Below are 13,459 nucleotides of genomic sequence, written 5' to 3'. Positions count from 1 at the left end.
CAGAGAGAGAAGGAGAAGGAGGAGGAGAAAAAAGAACGAAGGAAGGAAGGGAGGGAGGGTGGAGGGAAGAGAGAGAAAGGAACAGAAAGAGAGAGTGAAGTTTCCTGACTGAGATTCTGTAGCTGGGGTGGGAGCTTTGCATTATCAGCCCTCCCTTTAAAAGGCAGAAAAATGACTAGCTAAACCCCTCTGGGGAGTGGAGAGCTCCCCAGTCTAGAAAAGCACCTAAGGCCGGAGGCAGTCTTTGGCTTTGTGTGATTTGACTGCAGGTTTGTCTGAATTGAATCCTTCAGTTCTCAGTTTCAATGAACTCTCCTCAAGAAGAGGGATGTGGTGGGTGGGCATCCTTAGCCCAGAGGGATGGGGGTGTCTGCGGGTGGGTGTGAGAAGGGGTACTAGAGCCTTTCAAAACTGTCCCAAGGGTGCTGCTGTGTCTCTTGGATTTAAATACTAGAAAGCCCAGAAGGAAGTGCAGGAAGTGGCTATGAAATTTATTTTCAGTTTTTGGAGACATAGTCTGGCAGAGTGTTGGAGAGCATGGAGTTTGGAGTCAGAGCAGGTTCAAATTCTGCCTTTTCAACTTGCTAGCTGTGTGACCTTGGGCAAGTTACTTCATCTCTCTGAGGCTTAGTCACATCATTGCAAAATGGAGATCCTACTAGAGCCTGCTTCCGCTGTCACAAAGTCCTGGGACATAGTAAGCGTGCAACAAATAGTAACTAAGATGTGAAATCCCTCCGCAAACCTCGGCCCATCAACAGTGGGGTTTGAGCAATACCATCTCTGGGAGTCCGGCAGAGGTTCTATGTGTCTCATTCTGACTCGCATTTGGTCACACATGTTCCTCTTAGGCACAGGTAAGACTACGGGGCTATATTTGGGGTCAGAGAGGGTTTCCAGTATTATGGGCGACCACAAAGGTGGCGATGCACACCCAGCAGTTAGGGTGTCTTTTCCCCTCTAGGGTAGGCTTCCCCTTGACACTGGGCTGTGATCCATATCGGAAATCACACCTCCATCCACATCAAAGTACCCAGGGAGGGTTTCACTCCTGCCCTTCTCCCAGAGCTATGTTGCAAAATGTCACCTCCCAGGGGTGAGAAACCCATGAGCCCACGTGTGTGGTGGAAGGAGCCTAGGGTTTAGAGTCAGAAGTTCCATAAGTGACAGAAGCAGCTGGCCCTGGGACAATCACTTCTATGCCTTAGTCTTGGTTTCTAGATTTCTACATTAGGGTGCTAACACTTTGTAGGGCTGAGAGCCTGATCAGGTGAAAAAAAAATAGTAGAAGTGCCTTGTGAATGTTAAAGCACACATTGGTTCATCATTGAGAGAGCAAAGCATCCCATCTTCCGGAGCCACGACCAGCACCCAAGACGATCTGCAGGCCTCTGTCTAACGGCTTCTCCCGGACCCCACACTTTTCCTTCGCCGCCCTGATGGCCACGCAGGCCAGGCACTTCAGTGCAATGTCTGTCTCTCATAGATTGGCATATCTCGCTCATGCCTATCTTCCCAGCAACTCACTTGGAACCTGTCTTTGAAAGAGCACTTGGGGAAAATTTGTAGCAGGAAGGAAGGAGAGAAGGCTAGTGAGCAGTTCTGGCTTCAGGATGGTTGAGGAACAGCAGAGGAATGACCAGATTGAGAAGCCACTGAAAGCAGACATCTATATATATAAAAGGCTAATATACTAAGTGTCTGACTGTCCGACTGGTCACTATGATGTGCACTGACCACCAAGGGGAAGACAGTCAATGCAGGAGCTGCCGTGACATGCACTGGCTATTTACAGAGAAATGGCACCATGGACCTGGCACCGACAAAGCAACACTTGACTTATCCAAGTGAGACCACCACCCCAGAGCAACACCTCACCAAATTGCAGCTGAGACCCCATGGCATCAAATGTGGATCACAGTCTAGCCCAGCCTGGAAATGGTGGCTGTGGGTGCCAAGTAGTGACGTCACATAGCAATGCCCAGCTTCCTCTCCCTAGCACCTAGCCTCCTTGGAGTTTCTTCAGAACTTACTTTATAGCCAGGTGCAAACATTTTATATTTTAACCAAATGTCTGTGAAGCATTTTTCCATGCCTCATCTCATTTGATCCTCAGAGATGTCCTGGAGTAGGTATATAAGAGACTTGGTGGAATCCTATTGTCTTTTCATTAGCAAGACAACAGAGATTTAGAAAGCTTAGAAACTTGACCTGACTGAAGAGAAGTAAGAAATAGTGGACCTTGAAAATGACCTTAGGTTTTCTCACTGCACAGAATATAGTCAAACATTGCTGCAGTTAAATATTTTACCCTTTGTTCTCCCTGAGTGACCTACAAAAACAATCTGCTTTGTGTTGATATTTACTGTTGTGTTGCTGACAATTACCTGAAAGAGAAGCTGGGGTGCTTCACTGGGCTGGAAAAAGTTTAGCTAAATCAGAAAGAAGGTCTAACTAAGCAAGTTTATTCTATATCTATAAAAGGCTAAGTTGATTCACACATGCACATAACATATAAAACTCTTGCCGGCACCAATCGCACGCATGTGTTTTGATCTGTCATTGTCGATGATGAATTTGGTTGAAACTTCTATTATAGAGAAAGGGAGAACAGTGATATTAAAATGTTCTAATCAACTTTCTTTCAATGTACACAAATTTGTGCACAGGGACACTAGTGTTTCTATATAAAGCTGGCCCCCCTGTAAAGCTGGCAGGAGAAGCAAACTGCTCTGTGCCATTCAAAGCTTTGAGGAACGTGTTCCCGATTTTTCACAAATAATACTTCTATTAAATGATTCACAACTCCAAATTATTCCTCTCCATTCCTGTTCCAGATTTTAGTTTGGGCAAAAAGGTAGCTTTCCTTTCTCCCAAGTCTTTCCCATTTAAAATAACATCTAACATTTTTAGGATGTTTTCCACATTGCAAAGCATTTTTATATGCACATTATTTTTTAAAAATTATTTTGTTGTTAATCCTCACCCAAGGATATTTTTTCCATTTATTTTTAGAAAGAATGGAAAGGAGTGAGGAGACAGAGAGAGATAGAGAGAGAGAGGGAGAAACATCAATGTGAGAGAGACACATTGATTGGTTGCCTCCTGCACACACCCTGACCTGGACCAGAGATTGAGCCTGCAACCAAGGTATACGCTCTGGATGGGAATCAAACCCGAGACCCTTCAGTCTGCAGGCTGACACTGTAACTACTGAGCAACTGGCGGAGGCTGTGCAGTTTCTTCTTTAAGCCACCCTGGAAAGTGGGGGCTGTGAGTCAGATCTATGACTGAGAACACAAAAACCCACAGAACTTAAGAATTTATTTGCTAACGACCTCAGCCAGGAGGTGGAGAAGCCAGGACCCCCGAGCCCCAATTTTCCCTTCGGAACTCCTGATCTCCGCACCAATGGCAGAATCAGGCAGGGAAGTCAAGCATCGGTGGTCAGAGCAGGTGCTGGCAAAAGAATGGCTCAGTGGGAAATGGCCTCCTTCGCTCCACGGAGTTGGTGCTTGGCAGTTGGTAGGAGTTTTGCTGCAGCTGAAATGATCAACCTTTAAACACGCCTACTCTCCGTTTACCACTGACATGCCGTTCCAATCCGGAGAATGACACCAGTCACATCCTGCTTCTTTCCAGGCAGTTCAGAAGACGGAGCAGGCTCTGGGCAACAAATGAAAGCCATCCGCTCAGCTACAGGTGCCGCCTTCAGTTCCTAAGACTTGTCTTTTCTTTTTCCCTCTGGTACCCGCTGACTTGCACAGGGTCTTATCGATCTTCCTCCAGTCCCATCACAACAGGAAAAACTGGCTCAGAGAAAATTGTGGTCCTATTATTGGTAGGCCATTTCTGGTTCTGGGCATTGAGCTTTAAGAGGGGTGTTGATAAGGGTACAGGGGAGTCTGGAAGGGTATGGGTGAGGGAGTACAAGCAGAGGCATCTTGCAGGAAAAGGGCTAAAGGCAAAGACAACCATAGTCTTCCTGCAGTTACTCAAGGGCTGCAATGCAGGTGGAGTGTTGTCCACGGTCCTTCTGGTGCACAGCATCCAGATGATGAGAGAAATGACAGGGGCCCCGAAGAAGGTGCGGACACCCATCTCAGTCCAGCCGGGTGCGGGCCATCCCTGGATGAGGAGGCCTGCTCTGTGGGTAGCTCCGGCCAAGGCCATGGGATACTCTGGGTGTGAGCCCAGCCCTCCATGCGAGGCTCCCTCCATAGCTGCGACCTGTTCTCTCATGCTCATCTTCTTGAGCGGCAGGCAGCTGCCACCAGCTCGTTTTCATAGCAGATGTGGTGAGACACAGCAGAGCGGGCACTGGCAAAAGCAGGGTCAGAGCTCTGGTCCCTGGAGTCCCTCCTGCTCAATGTCCCCAGTGCTACCTTTATGCGTTATTTCTTTTAAGCAGCCCTAGAAATATGTATTTACCAGCTGCGCTCTACACAGAGAGGAAGAGTCAGCTACCCCACCCCCCCAAGCCTTAGAAATGATCTCCAATGTTAGAAACCCACGCGCACAGATCAGATCCACAGCAGGCCTTACAATCCACACAAAACTATTTTCCATCACATGTCAATGATTTGATGAAAATATAAATGTCTTAAAACGTACTACCTGCTTTATAGAATTTTGTCACCATGTATTTTCCCCATGATTCTCAAAAGTGTGTGTGTAATTTTCTCTCTCTTTAAAAAAAAAAAAATGTTAAAAGAAATCCTCTAGTGGCGTGACTAAGAAGATGGGGCGGGATTGCTGGTTGGAACTCGGGCTTTGCCATTTCCTGTGACTTTGTGCAAGCTTCTTCGTTTCTTTGTGCCTCCTTTGCAAATGGGGCCACAATAATGTAACTCAAGGGACACTGAGAGGGTTGAATGAGGCGATTAGACAAGCGTGCAGAGCAGTGCTGGGTGCATAGTAAAAAGTACCTGTCCCTGTCCTGATTAGGGGACACGCTGGCTCACTGGTGTAGCTCCTCGGCCCCACCTCTAGACCACAGGCACTTTCTTACCATAAAACAAGGATGCTGGGAACTCCCCAGCTTACCAGCAGGTGTCTGAGCAGATTCCTGGTCGGGCACACCCTCTGCCAATTCTGTGAACACCCCAAGGCATCGGAGAACTTGCCCTTGACGCACTGGGGCAGACAGCAAAGCCCTCTGCCCCTACCTCAGGATGGCTGAACTTGCCCTAACGCACTGGGTTCGTTAGACCAGCGTGCTCTGTGATTCAATGACACCTACCTACTGCTCTCTGGGACCCAGCTATGTGCCCTGGGCATGGGGGTTAGGGGAAGGGGGGGGGTTTGCCCCAGCCACCGGTCTGGCACCCTATCTAAGCAGGGACCCCAGTACCCTCGAAGGAGAGGCAAGAAATATGACTTCATTTCCTGAGACTCCCTGCTTTCTCACCATCCCCTCTGGTGGGACGATGACTACCCTTTCTCTAGTAGTTTTCAGGAGCCCCCTCCCACCTGCGCGCTGGAGACAGCCAGTGCTGGGAAAGGGATTTAGAGAAGGAGATGCAGCTCCGAAGGGGCTGTGGGGATGGAGGGTGAGGGTCCGGGATAAGCCGACAGTGAGAAGCCTGCTGGTGTGGCTGCAGGTGCAGGCTGTGCTCTGCGGCCCCAGGTCTCATTCTTAGACACTGTCTGAAGGCACGATGTCCCCAGCTCTCGCAGGAGTGGTGGCCAGCCAACAGTTAAGATCTGGAAGTAACCCTTCCTGAGTGCTGAGGACTTGCCGGGTGAGGAGCCAGGAATGTTGCGTTTGTTGTATTTAATCCTCACAACAGCCGTTTGAGGACAGGGTGTCCTAGTAACATTCCTTCTTTCCAGTTGAAGAAAGTGAGGTGAAGAGCGAGGAAGCAACTTGACTTGAAGTCACCCAGCTAAGAAGTGACACCTTTGGACCTCCCATCCCTAGGATGGCTATTACTCAGTTAAAAACATACACTATCAAACCACTTCTATGGACCAGTCTTGATCTGTGTGTGTGTGTGTGTGTGTGTGTGTGTGTGTGTGTGTGGACACCACCTAAAATGGCCTCTCCAGGAGCATGTCTGAGGATTTGAATAATTATCTGTACTGACTCATTTGGGGCAGAAGGTCCAACACAGATTCTCTGGCCTGAATGTCCCAGTTAATTACCCGGCCCTCCACCTGACTTAGCGTGTGTAGACAGGCTTAATGGGTTCTCCATGGAGCGCTTCCATTATTTTTCAGGTGCCCAAGGTAATCTTTTCATTGAGCGCTCACCATTCCGGGGTTTTCACAATGCCGATGACTAAGGGATTTTCTTCTGCCTGCTCCTAATAAGGGGACCTGAGTTAATCATTGTGGAGCTTTGATAGGAAGCTCGGCGGGGGCTTAAGCTACTTCCCTGGCTTCATTAGGGGAAAAAGCAACCCAGGTGCAGACCACGCGGGCCTCAGGGTTTGATACTATTAAATCAATGCACCGTCAAAAAACACACACAAAAAAACAAACAAACAAAAAAACTAGATTAGGCCCTTTTTGCAAACAGAAATCTGGTAGGTCAAACTCAAAAATGGGAGGGGAAAAGTCGGAACAGATAGCACTGCATTAGTGACTGCCCGAGCTCTCCTTCCTCCCCTCGGTCTCTTAGAAAAAAAAAAAAAATAGCCAAGGAAACAATTTATGCTCCACCCCTGCCTGTCTGACTTCACCAGGGCTCTGAGCTGATTTCTCCGCTTTTGCCTGGAAACGCTGACCACACCGCCATCTCAAGAGACGAGCAAAATTGGCTACAAGGCTTGGCTTTAAAAATTTCTGCAGCCAGCCCAGAAATCAACCCGAGCCAATATGCTCAATTGATATTTGACAAAGGAGGCAATAGCATATAATGGAGTCAAGACAGTCTTTTCAATAAACGGTGTTGGAAAAATTGCACAGATACATGCCAAAAAATGAAACTAGACCAACAACTTATGCCATACACAAAAATAAACTAAAAATGGAATAAAGGACTTAAATGTAACACAGGAAACCATAAAAATCTTAGAAGAAGCCACAGGCAGCAAACTATCAGACATATGTCTTAGCAATATCTTTACTGATACAGCTCCTAGGACAATGGAAATTAAGGAGAAAATAAACAAAGGGAACCACATCAAAATAAAAGCTTCTGCACACAAAAGAAACCATCCACAAAACAAGAGAGCCCACTGCATGGGAGGACATGTTTGCCAATGTTATATCAGATAAGGGTTTAATCTCCAAAATTTATAGGGAACTCATACAACTTAACAAAAAGAAGATAAATGATCCAATCAAAAAATGGGTAAAAGACCTAAAAAGACACTTTTTGAAAGTGGACATACAGATGGCCAAGAGACATGAAAACCTGCTCATCAAAATGACAATGAGGTACCATCTCACACTGTCAAAATGGCAATCATCAACAAATCAACAAACAAATGCTGGTGAGGATGCGGAGAAAAAGGAACCCTCCTGCACTGCTGGTGGGAATGCAGACTGGTGCAACCACTGTGGAGAACAGTATGGAGCTTCCTCAAAAAGTTAAACTTAGAACTGCCATTTGACCCAGTGATCTCACTTCTAGAAATATATCCTAAAAAACCCGAAATACCAATCAGAAAGGATATATGTACCCCTATGTTCATAGTGCACAATTTACAATACTAACATTTGGAAACAGACTTAAGTGCCCATTGGTAGATGAATGGATAAAAAAGCTGTGGTATATTTACTCAATGGAATACTTTGTGGCTGTAAAAAAGAAGAGGTCCCTTTGTGACAGCATGAATGGACCTGGAGAGTATCATGCTTAAGCAAAATAAGCCAGTCAGAGAAAGATAAACATCACATGATCTCACTTATATGTGGAACCCAATGAACAAAAGAGGCTCAGGGGCTTGGATGCATGGAACAGAATGACACATCTCAGTGGTGAGGAAGGTAAAGGAGATGGGAAGAGATTAGATAAAAAAAACATAAATGCATATATGCATAACCCATGGACACAGGAAATAGTGTGGGAGGAGCTAGGCTGGGGGAGGGGCTGAATGGAGGGAGGTAAAAGTAGAGGAAATGGGAGACATTTTTAATAATGTCAACAAGAAATAAATTTTAAAAACACCATTAATGAACAACCTGATTTTCATGTGCTCAATAATGATATTACCTACCGGCCACCTGGGGTCGGGGAGAAGGGAGCCTGCTTTGTGGGACGTACAGGGGCATTGGGTCAGCTAGTTCTTGGTTTTCATTATGTGCCATCACTTACTAGTTGAATGACCTTGGGAAGCATTATTTAACCTCCCACAGCTTCTACGATCTCATCTTCAAACTGAGGATAATATAGTATCTTCTTCAGAGAATGCTTGTGAGGCTAAATGGGTTGACATCATGTAAAGTGCTCAACACAATGCCTGGGACACAGTAAAAGCTCAAGAAGCATCGGCTAATATTATTAAAGGTGTTTAACTCACTTGTGGTTCACTGAGTGTTGACTGCCAAGTCTGCTCTCATCTATCCTTAACAGACTAGCACAGTGGTCGGCAAACTCATTAGTCAACAGAGCCAAATATCAACAGTATAACGATTGAAATTTCTTTTGAAAGCCAAATTTTTTTAAACTTAAACTTCTTCTAATGCCACTTCTTCAAAATAGACTTGCCCATGCCGTGGTATTTTGTGGAAGAGCCACACTCAAGGGGCCAAAGAGCCGCATGTGGCTTGCAAGCGGCAGTTTGCAGACTACAGGACTAGAACAAGGTCAGCCAACGATGGTCCATGGGCCAAAGCCATCCTATTGCCTGTGTTTGTATGGCCTGCAAGCTACAAATGGTGTCTACATTTTTAAATGGTTGAAAGAAAATTCAAAGAAGGATCCCCTTTCCTGACCTAGGAACATTACAGGATATTGACATTCCAGTGACACAGCCATGCCTGTTCACCTACTTCTTGTGTATAGTTGCTTTCATGCTACCAGGGCAGAGGTTGAGTGTCGGGGGCAGAGACCTTGGAGCTTCTAAAGCCAAAATATTTATCGTCTGGTCCTTCCCAGTAGAACCTTCCTCACTTCTGGATAGAACATGATTCGAGTGGGAGACGCGAGGTGTGGGAAGAATCACAAAATGTACATTTCTGATCCCAATTCACTCCTTGACTGACCTCTGCTGCTTGCCCAATCCATTGGCCTCACGACTATCTGGTGTAATAAGGTGCTGGCTGATCGCTTTCCTGAACTCCTTCTGGAGCCAAAACAGAAAATGTCCGTGACTGTTGGCTGGTGTGCGAGGCAGGTTCCGGTTAGAATGGGGACAAGCACTTCCCGCCTTGGAAGGGTTATACATACTCTAGCAGGAAAGCAAAAGGCTACTATTTTAGCATTAACAAGAGCTCTGGAAAGGAGGCTTCGGGAAAAACTGTAGCAACAGGGGAAAGGAGAAAAACATTCGAGACAAATAAAGACCATTCACTCAGGTACAGGCGGTGTAGCGTGGCCAGTGGGTAGACTTGGCAAAGACATGAAAGGAGTACAATAGGCAGCATGTGCTGGTGTTTGCTTGGTGCCAGCGCTGTTTTCGGTGTTTCTCACGAGCCACCTCGTTTCATCTTCCCAGCTCCCCTTGGTTGCTGCCTCCTCATCTGTACCTCTTTGAGCTGTTGTAAAAATTAATGAGGCTACACGCAAAGGGGCATAATAAAGGGACATGGCAGACCCTCAGTGCATGTGAGGCACTAGATGACTCTTGTTGGCATTACAAGGCCAAAGAACAGCTTCCTATGGCTGGGCTCCTGCCCCTCTGCTGCTTGCCCATATTCCGCCACCCCCCCCAACCCCCCCCCCCCCCCCCAGCTCCAGTTTATGTTCTCCTTTTGTGGCAGAAATGGAAGGGCAGGGCTTACATCTGAATGCATGGTAAGCATTGTGTGGGCCAATAACGTGGAAAAAGACGTCACCACACCACTGGAAATGGATGATCCTAAAAAAAGGGAGTTTCTGATGGGGATTGGAAGCAGTAGAGGCAAGTGGTTTAGAGCACAGAATCTGGCACTGGATTCTAGCTCTGGCACCAAATTCTAGCTCTACCACTCACTAGACACGTTACTTAACCTCTCTGTGCCTTGCGTCCCTCATCTACACAATGGGAGGAATAGGACTCCTCATGAAGTTGTGGAGCTGTTAACTGAGCTCCTAGACTAGGTTTCAGGGCACAGTAAGGACTTTCCAGGTGCCAGTGATGGCTATCATTTCTGCCAGAAAGTCAGGCTGCTCCAGGTAATCAGGTTTCCATAGTAAACTGGGTCTGGCCCTGCATGATCCAAGAGCTACAGGTGGCTATGGAAATTTATGAATTTCAACAAAATACAATGAAAAAGTGAACTCTGTAGTGGTACTGAGCCACACATGGCAGTGGCCTGTTGTTTTGAACAGTTCACCTATAGAATATTTCCATCATTGCAGAAAGCCCTATTGAACTGTGCTGGTCTAGACGCAAGCGATGTTCATCAATACACACTAATCCACTTGTGGTGATCAGAATGAAGAGATGGTCATTCAGTTCCCATTTTATACCCAGAGAGAAGCTGGAGGAGAAAGCAGGGGAAGGAAAGGGCGTGGGTGTCCGTAGCTTCGTCTTGTGGGTGAAATGAGGACTAAAGGTGGATGGGAGTTATTTAACGTAAAGAGAAGAATAATGCTACCCAATGTGACAGGAAGAGGAGAAGGGGAAGATGGCGCAGTGTGCTAATACTCTATGACAGTGAGGGTCAGCCTATGAGATCCATCAACATGAGGCCAGTAGCTAGGGCAATGAAGACAAACACAACATAGTTCCAAAGGTCCCTCGTAGGGCAAGGGATTAAGGGTGGAGAGTGGTAGGACAGAGGGATGTCGCCTTTAAAAAAACTATTATCTAAGTGCTCTCTGTATTATTTCATTTTTTAAGCCACATCTGTCTCTATATTTCTTTCATAAAAGCTTATTGAGAAAAGAACAAAACATGTAATAGAGTGTTTAACACTTAGGGGAAGGGCATTCTGAAGGAAGGCCTCCAGGCTCTCTGCTGGGCTGAAATCAGACATGTCCTCTGCTAAGGCACAAGCAAAGCCTCGCAGACACCTCCCTCGGTAGATAATCTGGATGCTCAAGTGCATCTCGGGAGGAAGAATGTGTTGCAAGTGCCAACTGAGGGACCGACTGCTTGGGGGAGACAGAATGTGCCGGTGGGTGGATGTACTGGGACTGTGCGTGCGGGTGAGCAGTTGAGCAAACCTCAGGGGCTCCTGCTTGGGGCCAAGTGACAGTTACAATGAGAGCCCCTCCCACACTCTCTGAGACCGGAGAAAACACAGTCCCTGAAGCCTATTTGCAGTCACAGGCGGCGCGGTGAATTCTCCCAGCTCTGTCACTGCAGGGGCTGACCCGTGCTCAGAGCTGGCGGGAGACCAGCGGCATTTCTGCCACCCGGGAAGCTGTGCCCACGAAGTACCCTGGACGTGCTACGTGGACATGCAGCTCCTCTGGCTTTCCTTCTCAGAAGGGCCAGGGCTTAGAAACCCTGTTTCCACAGATGTGGGAACTGTGACGCCCAACATTTTTTATGGGCAGCTCATCAGATGGCCATTGCTTAGAAACAGGATCACTGTACTGGCTTTCAAAATCGGATTCGTTTTTGAAAGATAAGAGATAAGCACTGGAATGTTTTAAAAGAAGGTTTCCCTGAGTTGTCAGTGTTAAATGGGATGAGCGTTGAATTTTATTTTATTTATTTATTTTTTTTTCAGATACCAGAAAGACAGTATTGGATGCCAAGTCTGGACTTTCAACTGTTGTCTATGTGGCTTTGAGGAAAGCAATTGTTTGTCTTTCTCATAGATAACATAGAAATACTTAATAGTGATACTGAGGAACATATACAGTTATGGATGTATTTGCCAGTGATTGAAGGCCTGATTTACACGATCTTACTCAATTCTTATAAGAATTTGCCATCTCATTTTGCAAATGAAGGAACTGTGGCTCAGAGAGGTTAAGGAGTTTCCCCCCAGGGAACACAGCTTAAAAGGTGTAGTGCTGGAACTTGAACCCAAGTGGGTCTGACCTCAAAAGATCTGCTACTGGATGCTGCTGCCCCCTATACTGCCCTGCCTTTCCACAAGACAGTCCACCAGAGTCTGAAGATGACTTTGGAAGGACTTTGAAAACCAAAAAGGGTTATAGCGATGGGGATACACACTTAGGATCACAAATAAGACCTCATGGATAACTACGATGGAACCATCATGGACATTCTGCAGTGGCCCCTGCGACCATGAGAGCTTCGGAGTGGCCAGCGGGAGGGGGGAGAGAGCCCAGCTCTCCCGGAAAGCATCCTTCGGCCAGAGAATATGAGAACCCTGAATTGCAGGGCTGCTGGGCTGATTGCGTGGCTTCTGTGCATGTTCATAAATATTGATTGTGATTAAACCATTATCATAGTAATGAGGGTAATGATGCCTCCTCCAGCCCTTCCCACCACTCCACTCCAAGTCCCCACCTTCCTTCAAACAAAGAGCTGCTGGTGCTGCTGGGGAGCAGGGCCAGAGGCAGGGAAATGATCTCTATTAAACAAAGGCATTCTGTTCCACGCGCCGATTAGGAGCCGCAGCCTCGTTAACGAGGAGAAGCGTGCGTGTCTCTTGTTGCTCAGGGTACTGTGTTCCGAGACTGGGTCCAGGAAGTGTATGTTCTCATCTCTCTTCCCCCCCGGGGCTCCCGAACAGATGCCTGATGGAAGTAGGCCGTTTTCCTTCCAGTTTCCCTTGTTTCTGTCCCAACCCATCCTCCCCAGAAAGGATTTCTGCAAGGCTCGCAGGCTCCTGCAAACCCACCCTGTGGATGCTGCTAAGACTTAACAATGGCTGCATGCTCACTGCTCGCTTGGCACAAGGCTAAGCGATGTGTAAGCAATTCACCCTCACTCCGGGCGGCGTGCTGATGATCGTCATTTACAGAGGAGGAAACTGAGGCTCAGAGAGGTGCAGCGCCTTCCTAAAGGACCCGGAGCTGCCTGGAAACACGGGTCTGAGGGCTTCAGTCTGCCCTCTTAATGACACTGTTCTGCCTTTTTACTTGTCCACGTGGCAAACACTCATTTTAGAAGAAACTCAGATGTACAGGTGGGGAGTTTTAATTTTGTAAAATCTCTAAGCAGGCAGGAAGACTTGTTTTTATTTGATTGTAAGTGGGGTCCTCTGCCCACTCCGGCACTTTCGGGTTTTGCTTTGCCTTTTGAACGTCTCTCAACACTAAGGAGCCTCTGGAGCCCAAGGGCCAGGGCTCACTGTGTGCTTGGCTCCGCGAGGCTGTGGTGCTGGGCTAGGGCGGGCTGTGTCGTCATTACTGAATAGTAATGTCTCTGCACAAGCCATCACCTGTCACCGCAATGCCCTGCCCTTCCCCCCTTGGCTGCCTCAGTCTGAACTTGAG

At 47.2% G+C, this 13,459-nt stretch overlaps 1 protein-coding gene across 8 annotated transcripts in view; it reads right to left on the bottom strand.

Moving 5' to 3' along the window:
• CADPS (calcium dependent secretion activator) overlaps positions 1-13,459 on the bottom strand; it is a 411,831-nt gene that overhangs the window by 43,805 nt on the left and 354,567 nt on the right. The gene's annotated exons all lie outside the window — the stretch shown is intronic.

This window comes from Pipistrellus hanaki (genome assembly GCF_964339955.1).
Source record: "Pipistrellus hanaki genome assembly, chromosome: 13".
Lineage (NCBI taxonomy): Eukaryota > Metazoa > Chordata > Mammalia > Chiroptera > Vespertilionidae > Pipistrellus > Pipistrellus hanaki.
The sequence above is the reverse complement of the archived record's forward strand: the minus strand, read 5'-3'. Positions and strand labels throughout refer to the sequence as shown.